This window comes from Pan paniscus, chromosome 4 (genome assembly GCF_029289425.2).
Source record: "Pan paniscus chromosome 4, NHGRI_mPanPan1-v2.0_pri, whole genome shotgun sequence".
Classification (NCBI taxonomy): domain Eukaryota; kingdom Metazoa; phylum Chordata; class Mammalia; order Primates; family Hominidae; genus Pan; species Pan paniscus.
The window spans coordinates 47,692,189-47,704,058 of record NC_073253.2 but is presented as its reverse complement, the minus strand read 5'-3'; the positions used below and the strand labels follow the sequence as shown (position 1 = coordinate 47,704,058).

The window sequence follows — 11,870 nt, the reverse complement described above, 5'->3', positions numbered from 1 at the left end:
TGATACTATTCCTTTTTGTTTGTTAGTTTTCCTTCTAACATTCAGGCCCCTTCAGGCCCCTCTGCTGTAGGTCTGTTTGAGTTTGCTGGAGGTCCACTCCAGACCCTGTTTGCCTGAGTATCACCAGCGGAGGCTGCAGAACAGAAAAGATTGCTGCCTTTTCTTTCTTCTGGAAGCTTCATCCCAGAGGGGCACTCACCAGATGCCAGCCGGAGCTCTCCTGTATGAGATGTCTGTCGATCTCTGCTGGGAGGTGTCTCCCCATGAGGAGGCACATGGGTCAGGTACCTACTTGAGGAGGCAGTCTGTCCCTTAGCATAGCTCGAATGCTGTACTGGGAGATCTGCTGCTGTCTTCAGAGCCAGCAGGCAGGAACGTTTAAGTCTGCTAAAGCTGTGCCCACAGTCCCTGACTGGGGCTGCTGTGTTTCTTTCAGAAATGCCCTGCCCAGAGAGGAAGAATCTAGAGATGCAGTCTGGCTACAGCAGCCTTGCCGAGCTGCAGTGGGCTCCGCCCAGTCTGAACTTCTCAGTGGCTTTGCTTACACTGTGAGGGGAAAACCGACTACTGAAGCCTCAGTAATGCCCTTCCTCCCACCAAGCTCAAGTGTCCCAGGTTGACTTCAGACTGCTGTGCTGGCAGTGAGAATTTCAAGCCAGTAGATCATAGCTTGCTGGGCTGCATGGGGGTGGGATCCTCTGAGCAAGATCACTTGGCTCCCTGGCTTCAGCACCCCCTTTCCAGGGGAGAGAACGGCTCTGTCTCACTGGTGTTCCAGGTGCTACTGGGGTATGAAAAGAAACTCTGGCAGCTAGCTGGGTGTCTGCCCAAATGGCCACCCAGTTTTGTGCTTGAAACCCAGGGCCCTGGTGGTATAGGCACCCAAGAGAATCTCCTGGTCAGCGGGTTGTGAAGACCATGGGAAAAGCATAGTATCTGGGCCGGAATGCACAGTCCAAGCATAGTATCTGGGCTGGAATGCACAGTCCCTCATGGCACAGTCCCTCAGGGCTTCCCTTGGCTAGGGGAGGGAGTTCCCTGACTCCTTGTGCTTCCTGGGTGAGGCGATGCCCCACCCTGCTTTGGCTCGCTGTCCGTGGGCTGCACCCACTGTCTAACCAGTCCCAATGAGGTGAACTGGGTACCTCAATTGGAAATGCAGAAATCACCTCCCTGCTGCACTGATCTTGCTGGGAGCTGTGGACCGAAGCTATTCCTATTTGGCCATTTTGCCAGCCACCCCCCACAATCTAATTATTTATTTATTATAAATGTAAAGAATGAATTTACTGGATCAAAGATTATTAACTTTTTTCTTTTTGCAGACATATATATGTGTATATATATGTATATATAAATGTATGATTTTTTCCTCATTATTAAAGCAGTGCTTGTTCATTACAGAACATTTAGAAAATAAAGATACATATAAAGGAGAAGAATATCCCCCTGTGGCAGAGAAGGCTCACTTTACTGTTCACCAAACGTCTTGTTCCTTTTTCCATAATTAGTCTGGGGATAGATTTTGCAGTCCCTACCTCTCACCCACTGCATCTACATGTGACCAATGATGTGTAAACAGGTCACTTTCAAGCCAAGACTTTGAAGTTACTAGTGTACTTTCCTCAAGATGTTTTTCTGTCTGCTGGAAGGAAGCAGTTGATAATTAGGCTCTAGGGGATGTGAGGAACCAGGAGATGGAAGGAGTCTGGATCCCTTAATCACTGCATGGACAAGTGCCCCCTGCTGACTAGGACCGCTGGGTTTCACTGTCACATAAAACTGTTGGGTTGTCACTGGAATTTGGTGATTTATTCTTTAGAAAGAATCATTGTTAACATTTTGGCATATTTTTTCTCAGTTTTTTCCTATGCACTTTTTTCTCTTTAGATCGTGGAATAAAATTTTTTAAGGCTATTAATATGTATTACCAAAATGCTTTTCAAAAATGCTGCTTTAATTTATACTCAAGCAATACTATATGCGAGAATGGCTTGGTCAGCATTGCTTGTTTATAGTTGCTGCATTCTTACAAATATTCTTATAACAGCCTACTTACAAAACCCCTCTAAAATATGTGACAATCTTCTAGATACCTTATTTCTCTTATCAAACTGTAAAGTTTTTGAGATTCGATATTTGAATGTCCTTCACTATCATAATAGCTTAATCCATATTTGTTAAATGACTTTTAAGCCCAATGTTCAGAATGTTTACTGAAATCTATTTGAACATTGACATAATATAGTCCAGCAAATCATTGTGGGCTAATTAGTGTATTTTCAGAACCAATATTTTTTTTTGTCATCCTTTCGAGTTGACATTTAAAGGCTTGCCATGGGTTACATCATTTTAGAGTCAGAGCATTACGCAGTGCTCTGAGCTCATCTGGCTTCCCAGCCTCCAGGGTCACCTCTGCTCTATCCTGTTCCCATTCATTGTTCACTTAATTATTCAACAAATATTTTTTCAGCACCTGCTATGTGTCATCACCTAGGTTATGGCTGTGAACAAAACAAAGATTCCTTTCTCCATGCAGCTTACATTTTAGAGGGGGAGATGGATATTAAATAATAAACACAATAAGTAAATTTAGATATTGTATTAGTCTGTTCTTGCTATAAAAGAATACCTAAGTTTGTGATAATTTATAAAAAACAGTGGTTTATTTTCGCTTACGGTTCTGCAGGCTCTACCGAAAGCATGGTGCTGGCATCTGCTCTTGATGAGGGCCTCAGGAAGCTTCCAATCATGGTGGAAGGTGAAGGGGAAGCAGGCACCACATGGCGAGAGTGGGAGCAAGAGTTGGGGGAGGTGTCACACTCTTTTAAACAACCAGATGTTGCATGAACTCAGAGGGAGAACTCAGCACCAAGCCATTAATGAAGGATCCGCCCCCATGACCCAAACCCCTCCCACCAAGCCGCACTCCAACACTGGCGATTACTTTTCAGCTTGAGATTTGGAGGGGACAAACACCCAAACTATATCAGACATGTTAGAAGATATGGAAGAAAAGAGGAAAAGCAGGGTAAGAGGGAGGTTGCAGTTTAAAATACAATTGTGTTAGGGTAAGCCTCATCAAGACAGTGACATTTAGGCAAAGACTTGAAGGAGGTAAGGGATATCAAAGAGACAAATCATTCCAAACAAAGCAAACGGTGTGTGAAAAGCCTGAGGCAGGACTGGGTTGGTGTGTTCAGGGAGTGGCAGAGAGGAGGCACTGTGTCTGCCTCAGGGTGAGGGAGAGAGGTCAGGCCCAGGGTGTGAGGCAGTGGAGCACGGGAAGGGGCATTCTAGGGCTTTGGCTCTTGCTCTGAGTGAAATGGGAAGGAGAGGAGTGACATGACCTGATTTAAGTGACATGCTGAGTGCTGTGTTGAGATTAGGCTACAGACAGGCAAGAAGAAAAGCAGAGGCCCAAATGGAAGCCTATTTCAAAATCCAGAAGAGACAACCATGGCTTGGATCAGAATGGTAACAGTGTCTACAGGGAAAGAAGCAGGAGTTTGGATGTATTTGGAATATAGAGTCCATAGGATTTCCCAATAGACTAGATATGGGGGTGGGGGTGGTAAAGGTCTCTACAGTATGGGTAGAGAGACCTTTCTGAAATGTAAGTCTAAATTGTAAATGGCTGAATACCTTGCAATAGCTCCCTTTCATTCACCATGAATAAATGTCAAACAAAACAAATAATTGACAATGTATAATGTAGCCCCATAATGTAGCCCACGACTGGTCTTCTCTCTCACTTTCTTGCATTTTAAACTGATAGGAACATATACTATACTTGGTCTTAGCTAAAAGGCTGAGAAGTGGTGCCTTCTTGCATTTTCTACACCAGCCACAACCAACCACTGACTTCTCACTTTCCATCTCCACACCTTCTACAACGCAGCTCAGGCATTTTTGTTTCCCCCCTGGAAAGTCTTTCCCAACTTTTGGTGTATTAGTTTCCTGTGGCCACTATTACAAATGACCACAAACTTGATGGCTTAAAACACAGGAATGAATTTGGTCACAGGACTGAAGGCCAGAGTCCAAAGTCAGAATGTAGTTCAGGCTGCACACCCTCAGAAGGTTCTGGAGAAGAATCCCTTTCTTGACTGTTTCAGCTTCTGATGGCTGCCGGCATTCCTTGGTTTGTGGCTGCATCACTCTGATCTCTGCCTCTGTCTTCTCATGGCCGTTTCTACTGTGTGTCTGTATCAAATCTCCCTCTTTCTCTCTCATATAAGGACACTTATGATTGGATTTAGGGCCCATCAGGATAATCTCCTCATGCCAATATCCTTAGCTTAATCACATCTGCAAAGACCCTTTTCCTTATAAGGTAACATTTACAGGTTCCAGGGATTAGGACCTGATCTGTGGGTGGCCTGAGTCAGCTTGCTATACTTGTTAGAGGACTTATATCCCCAGCCATAGCACTTGCACACTCAGTTGTAATGACCTATTTCTGAGCATGTGTACACACACAGATATTCCTACTTCTCAAGGTTTCTTAAGGCCAAGGATTACATCTTATGAATAATCACTGCTTTCCCCACCCCAGCAGTTTCTAGGTCACAGCTAATGGTCAGGACACATTGATTGGGTGAATGAATGAAGATTCATGAAGCAGAGTTTGTAACTGCTATGTACTGTTGGGACTTCATAATTTTATGAAAATGAGATCAGGATTGGATTCCTCAGATATCTGCACAGTGGCTTTTCTTTGTTTCTTTCCTTTTCTTTTCATGTCCAGCTGTTGCATTAGAACACCCTTATTAAATGAACCTGTTCCATCTAGGATTTGGGCCCAGTTATAGCCCTTGATAAACATAGCAATAGTTGGATAAAAGAAGAATACATATTTTCCTTTCACTGGTATATAAAACCTAGAATGCAGAACATTTGTGTTGGCTCTGGGTGCTAAGAAAGTTGATCATGCTGCCTATTGGAAACATAAGATCTCTAAGGGTTATAGGTGGGGAGCAGGGTATCCTGATAATAGTCCTTCCTTTGTTACATGGGTGGTCATGATACTGTGTCAGGAGGTGGGTGGGACTGCCAGGGAGGTACTTGGGAAGTGACTATGACTTTGGCTTATTTGTATACTCTGCCTATTTGGGTTAGGATTTAGCTGGGGCACTGTTTGGCTTAACATGGTGGGACACCATGAGGGACACACAGGTCAATATAATCTCCCAAGATTCTACTTACCAAATGGTTTCTGATTTTATTGCCATTGCCCTAGGGCTTAGTCATACGTGGCTACAAGAAGAGTAGGTCTGGTGGCTGAAAAGCAAATCAGTGTTGTGCTTTTGCAGTGGATTCTGTCTGTCCAGAAAAGGCACACTATTTAATTTCTCATCTTGGAAATTTTCTTCCTATGTTCCCATCATTTTCTTCCTATGTTCCTTTGATTATTGTGAGCCATGTTTGCAGATAGCAGTGACCTACTTTGCTACATTTTTGTAAATCACATTTATTATCAACCTTGATAGCGGGCCAGACGTACTCAAACATTACACTGGTTAAAATCACATGTGCTTTCAGATGCCTATGGGGCAAACTGTGGCACATTTAAAAATTCTTGAGCAAAGTCTGGATAAATGAAATGATAAATCCCCCCTGCTGTTATAGAAATGCAATGATTTATATTAATAGTCTGCCTTAATGCAGAGTCCTCTTGAATGAGTTCTATCTTTTTATTTATATCCTCCTTCCTTGTACTCTAGCAGCTTGTCCCAAATATCCATTAGGTGACCTCAAGGCTAGGGAACATGGATCTCTTTTTTATCGATGAAAAAATTCAAAATGTGTTGACAATGAGGGATTAGATGGAGAAAATGGAGTTAAAAAGGAGAGGGAAAATGACAGAGAGCTATAAGAAAGAGCCCTTTCAGCTGGACACCTTCTAGGTCCCTTTAAACTTGCTGTCACGTCTCATGACATTTCTGTAACCACTCTCACTAGAAACTAGCATTGTGGTCTCTTCTTTGCTGTGTGTAGGTAATTTAAAAGGGCCAGGAAGATCATGAAAGCCTAGCCTCATTCCCATTAGCCTAGCGTCATTCCCATTAGAGGACAGGAGGAGAGTAGCAAGGAGCTGGAGTAGAAACAGAGCTGTCTAGATCCAAGAACACTGAGCCTGGTTTTGCCATCAGTGAGGACCCGCCCTTTGCATACATATTCTCTGGGGCCCTCTCCTGTGACTGCCAACTGGCAGTGCTTATTGTCTTCCCTCGAGTGTCTTTAGAGCCTGTCCCCTTTCATCCCAACAGAAGATGGTCTCTGAGTCCTGGCCAGCCCTGCAGGCTCTTATCAGGCTCCCAACTCGTGCTCAACCGGTCCCCACTCAGGAGAGCTCTGTGATGGGTTAAAATGAGGACTCTCCCTCAGAGGTGTTTGCATTTTAATAGGAGACACTTAAAAAAAAAGTCTAATTCTTACTATTATATTACAAACATTATTATTGTAAATATTACTAAGTATAACATATACACAGCTCAGAGCCCAAATTTTAAGTGTACAGCTTGAATTTTTGCAAAGTAAAACCACAATCCAGATCAAGATTAGTATGTTAGCAGCACCCTAGATGCCTTCCTTGTGCCATGTCTGGATCGCCTGGCCTGTTGCCAAAGGTGACTACTATTTTGATTCCTATAATCATAGATTAGTTTTACCAGCGTGTGAACTTTATAGCACTGGAATCACAAATATATACAATTGACCCTTGAATAGCTCAGGGGTTAGGGACAGTGACCTTCCACACAGTTGAAAATCCATTTATAACTTTTGACTTTCCGAAAACTTTACCAATAGCCTACTATTCGTCCGAAGTCTTACTGATAACACAAGCAGCCAATAAACATATTTTTGTATATATATATTATATACTGTATTCTTACAATAAAGTAATCTAGAGAAAAGAAATTGTGATTAAGAAATCAAAGAAGAGAAAATATAGTTACTATTTTCATTAGGAGGAAGAGTATCATCATAAAGGTCTTCATCCTTGTCATCTTCACATTGAACAGGTTGAGAAGGAGGAGGAGGAGGGGTTGGTCTTGCTGTCTGATGGGTGGCAGAGGCTGAAGAGAGTCTGAGTCTAAGTGGACCTGTGCAGTTCAAGCCTGTGTTGTTCAAGGCTCAACTGTGCTTTTTTGGATTTTTTTTTTTTTTTTCGCTCAAACTGATGTCTGTTAGAGAGTTATCAAGGTTGTTGCTAGCAGCTGTATTTGCTCTTTTTATTGCTGTATAATATTCCATTTTGTGGGAAAACTTCATAATTTACAGACAGTCCCCGACCTCAGATGGTTTGGCTTAATGGTTTTTCCACTTTATGACAGCATGAAAGCAATGTGCGTTCAGTAGAAACCATACTTTGGGTACCCATACAACTATTCTGTTTTTTGCTTTCAGTACAGTATTCAATAAATTACATAAGTTATTCAACGTTATTATAAAATAGGTTTTGTGTTAGGTAGGGGCTAGGCTAAGCTACAGTGTTCAGTAAGGTTAAGTGTATTAAATGCATTTTTGACTACGATATTTTCAACTTACGACGGTTTAATTGGGACATAGCATTGAAAGTCGAGGAACATCTATATTTATCCATTCTATTGTTGATGAACATTTAAATTGATTTGGGCCACAATGACTCACACCTGTCATCCCGGCACTTTGGGAGGATGAGGTGGGCAGATCACTTGAGGCCAGGAGTTCAAGACCAGACTGGCCAACACGGCAAAACCCCGTCTCTACTAAAAATACAAAAATTAGGTGGACGTGGAGGCGGATCCCTGTAATCCCTGCTACTTAGGAGGCTGAGGCAGGAGAATCACTTGAACCTGGGAGGCAGAGGTTGCAGTGAGCCAAGATCATGCCACTCTACTCCAGCCTGGGTGACAGAGTGAGACTCTGTCTCAAAAAAAAAAATACTCCTGTGAATATTCTTAAACGTGTTCTCTGATGCATGTAGGAGCAGGATTGCTAGGTCATAGAGTGAACGTATATTCAAATGGGTAAATATGGACAAGTTCCAGAGTGGTTCTACCAAGTTACATTCCTACCAGCAGTGTATGAGTCCTAATAACTACATACCTCATCGCCAATATGTGGCATTGTCTTTTTTTTTTTTTTTAGTTTTAGCCATTCCAGTGGGAAGGTAGTAGTGTTTCATTTGGTTTTAACTCACATTTTCATGGCAACTAGTGCTATTGAGCATCTTTTCATAGACTTATTGGCCTTTTGTTTATTCTCTTTTGTGTAGTGCTTGTTTAATTTGGAATAGATTTCAACAGATGGCCTACTTATCTGTATATCCATGTACATCACATACGTATGTGTGTATATAGCTATATCTAGATGATATATAGTCAGATATACATAAATTTCTGGTAAAAATGTAATTGAGATAATTAGTATATACTTGTAATTGATTGAAAATTGGCCCTAATTCTCCACCTTTCCCTGTAACCACAACTTTTGCAATATAATTTGAAACTCCTCCCATCAAGAGGCAGTGTTAGTTCCCTCCAATCTTTGCTGATCTTTGACTTGTTTTGGCTAATAAGATGCATTGGAAGTGACAGTGTGCCAGTTCTAAGGCCGGGCCTCAAGAGGCCTTGTGTACTTCCTGCTGCTGCTGCCATGGTGACAGGCTGAGGCTAGCCTGATGGAGACTGAGGAGTGCTGGGGCACCCAGCCGATAGCCAGCACATTCTTACTAAAGAAGAAACATTAATATTTGGTAAATGAGCATGGTATCATATTTTAATCTGTATTCCTTTGATTACTAGTAAGATAGAACATTTAAAAATCTATTTAGTGTCCTTTGCTTCTTCATGTCCTTTATACATTTTCCTCTTGGAGAATTCATCTATTTGTAGAGCTTTTTAGGTAAAAAGAATATTAACTCTTTGTATTGTATACAGAAAAAATGTTCTCTAGCTTTTTATTTCCTTTTACATTTTATTTATCAAATTTTTATATGCAAAATTTTTAATTTTTTTTTCACGTCAGTTGGGTAATGTGCCTACATGGTAACAAGCCTTGAAGGAGGCACATTTCACACATGAATGTGAAAATCCAGTTATCATGCTTACCAACCACAAAAGGATATTTCAACTTTTTATGTTGTTAAATGTATTAACATTTTTCTTTATAAGTCTTTTTTTTTGGTGCAATGATAAGAAAAATAGTTCCCTCTCCAAAGTTATATAGTTATTTACCCATCATCACCTATTAGGAAACACAAGTATTCAAAGGAATAAATCTCTACTTGCACAACATGGAAATTGATGGGCAATTCAAGAAGATAATGTGGGCATGAAGCCAGTATTAATTAGGATGCTTTCATATGCCAGTGACAGAAACTCTGCCTCAAATTAGTTAAAAATAATGACATTCTTTATTTTACATAAGAAATTCAGAAGTGTGACAGCTTCCAAAATTGGTTAAGTCAGCAGCTCAACAGTTTTTTCCACAAACATGTTTGTTTTGTTTTTTTCTTTCTATCACAATGCCATCCTTGTGCTGTTGCCTTTGTCTTTAGGTGGTTCTTTTCACCGTCACACTGTGGCTGCCAGTGGTCAAAGGGCAACAGGCTTCCTTGTCCTATCCAGGAAAAAGTGAAGTGTTTCTCCCAGTCATGGAATGTATGCTCCTCCCTTAAGTATAACCGGGTCATCTAAGGTCATGGACTCACCCTTAGACCAATAATTAGAGAATACTAATTAAGAATCATCTTAGATCAATCAGGATTCCCTTTGGGAATGAAAATTAGATGACTAAATATCTAACAGAATTGAGGTTTGGACAGGAAGGAGAAAAGGGAGAACAGATGTTGGACAGGTCACTGAGAGTGTTTGCTCCAGGTCCTTCTGTACATCCTTCAAATTGGGTGCCATTTCCCAATTTGTAGTCTTAAAAAATGTAGCCATTTCCCACATAGTCTAAAACAATTATGGGTTTTGGATTCAGCTGCCCCCTGGTATGAATTCAGGCTCTGCCATTTATCATCTGTGGCACGTGATGTAAGTTATTCAATCTCTTTACATTTGTTTCCCCACCTGTAAAATGGAAATAATATCTATTTTGTCTGGCACATAGTAGATCATCAATAAATTATTATTTTTTATTGTTATGGCCATTCATAAATCAGCTCATAGTTCCAGTTTCCATAGCTGTTTTTTGTCTTATGACATTTAAGTCAATTCGTGGTTATGATGCTATATTCTATCTGCTTTGAGGCCAGTTTTAAACACCGAGCTGGCTTTTCTTCGCAACCGTATTTTCACTTGCCCTCCCACTGTCCTTCTATTTCTCTTGAACTTCTATGGGCTTGGGCGTTTCCTGCATTTTATACATGAATGGCATTGATTTTTTTTTTCCAGTGAATCATCTCTGACTTACAGTTCTGAGGGTTAACATATACAAAAAATGATTCTATGGTGAAGTTACCGACTCTCTAACATATTTAAATCATCTTTTGGTGTAATAATAAAAACCAGCTCCCTTTTCCCATTTGAAATTGCATACGTAAGCTGAGTTCTTTAATTTATATCACCTCATGCTTTTCATGTGAAGCTGAGTTTCTTTGAAGCATTACCTGTTTGTGCGTGTGTGTGTGTGTGTGTGCGCGCGTGCGTGCTTTCGCCTAGTGTGACACAAGGCAATCTGTCATTCTGGCAGTGAAGAATGAGTCTCATAGATAGCAGGATGGAGAAGCAGAAAGTCTCCTTGTGCTGGCATTGTGGGCTGATGACCTGGGGCCCTTTCACACGTCATAGCAGTCAGCACTAACACTCGGGTCATGACCAAATCAAGTGTCTGCAGCTGGCAGCCGTGATGAGCTGGTCTGGAGCTGAGGCATACCTTTGTTTTTCCTTCCAATGATGGGAGTGACTGCTTCCCGCTTTAACAAAACAATACGTGAGCCATCTGGGCCTCCTTCACATATCCTGAAACACACCACACCCACTGGTCTATGTGGCGATTTTTACCTTTGCAGAAAAGCAACATGCCCCTCACCAATATTTTCAGAGGCAATTGGATCTTTCTCCCCTCGCTGTGTTTTCTGTTTCTTCCTCAAGGGAGGTATCCCATTAGGCCATAAGATTGGAAGGCAGTATAGACTAATGATTAAGCCTACAGGCTTAAACCGGCCTGCCCATGTTACTAGCTATATGGCCTTGTGCAAGTTAGTTAACATGTCTGAGCTTCAGTTTTCCCATCTGCATAAAAAAGAGAACAGTACCCACCACAGAGTGGTGCTGAGAAAATGGCTTAGGGGATCCTGTACATTGTTTAGCATGGCTCCTGGCATGTAAATACCAGGTAAATACTCCACAGATGGGAGTGTGGATAAGAGTTGGGTTTTTTTTTTTTCCCTGCCATCGAGGAAATTTATGGAAGATTTACACCTGCTTACTCACTTGGGAATTCTTTTACTGCATTTTGCTCTATTTTTAAGTTGATTTTTGTTCAAACATCCAATTCTGAGCACTGTGTTTTGGAGACCAGTCAACATTACTCCATTACTCTGCGGGACGGCATTGATCCTTTCAAAGGAGTTATGAAGAAGCACATCTTCATTGCTTAATAGAGAAAAACAGCTTACCTGTTTAGCGAAAAGCCTTATTGTTTATAACTTCCATTTTCCACACTTGCTTTGTCTTTTAGAGGAAAAGCTAACCTTTTGATTTTGTATCCTGCAGAGTTTTACGAGATCCTATGTGCTAGGTCATCTCTGTAGCAGAAAAAGGGCTTAGAGACAAGTCTGGGCAGTGAGTGGGAGGGAAATAGTTGTTCTTCTTTGAGTCTCACTGGACCATGGAAGCCAAGTGTGTATTGGAGGAGGCTGGTTGGTATAATCA

At 41.4% G+C, this 11,870-nt stretch overlaps 1 non-coding gene across 1 annotated transcript; it reads right to left on the bottom strand.

Annotated features, from left to right (window-relative positions):
- Positions 1–9,009: 9,009 nt before the first annotated feature.
- On the bottom strand, positions 9,010–9,113 carry LOC112439991 (small nucleolar RNA U13). The gene has a single exon (XR_003028205.3). It is a non-coding gene; the product is annotated as a small nucleolar RNA U13 (small nucleolar RNA).
- Positions 9,114–11,870: the final 2,757 nt, after the last annotated feature.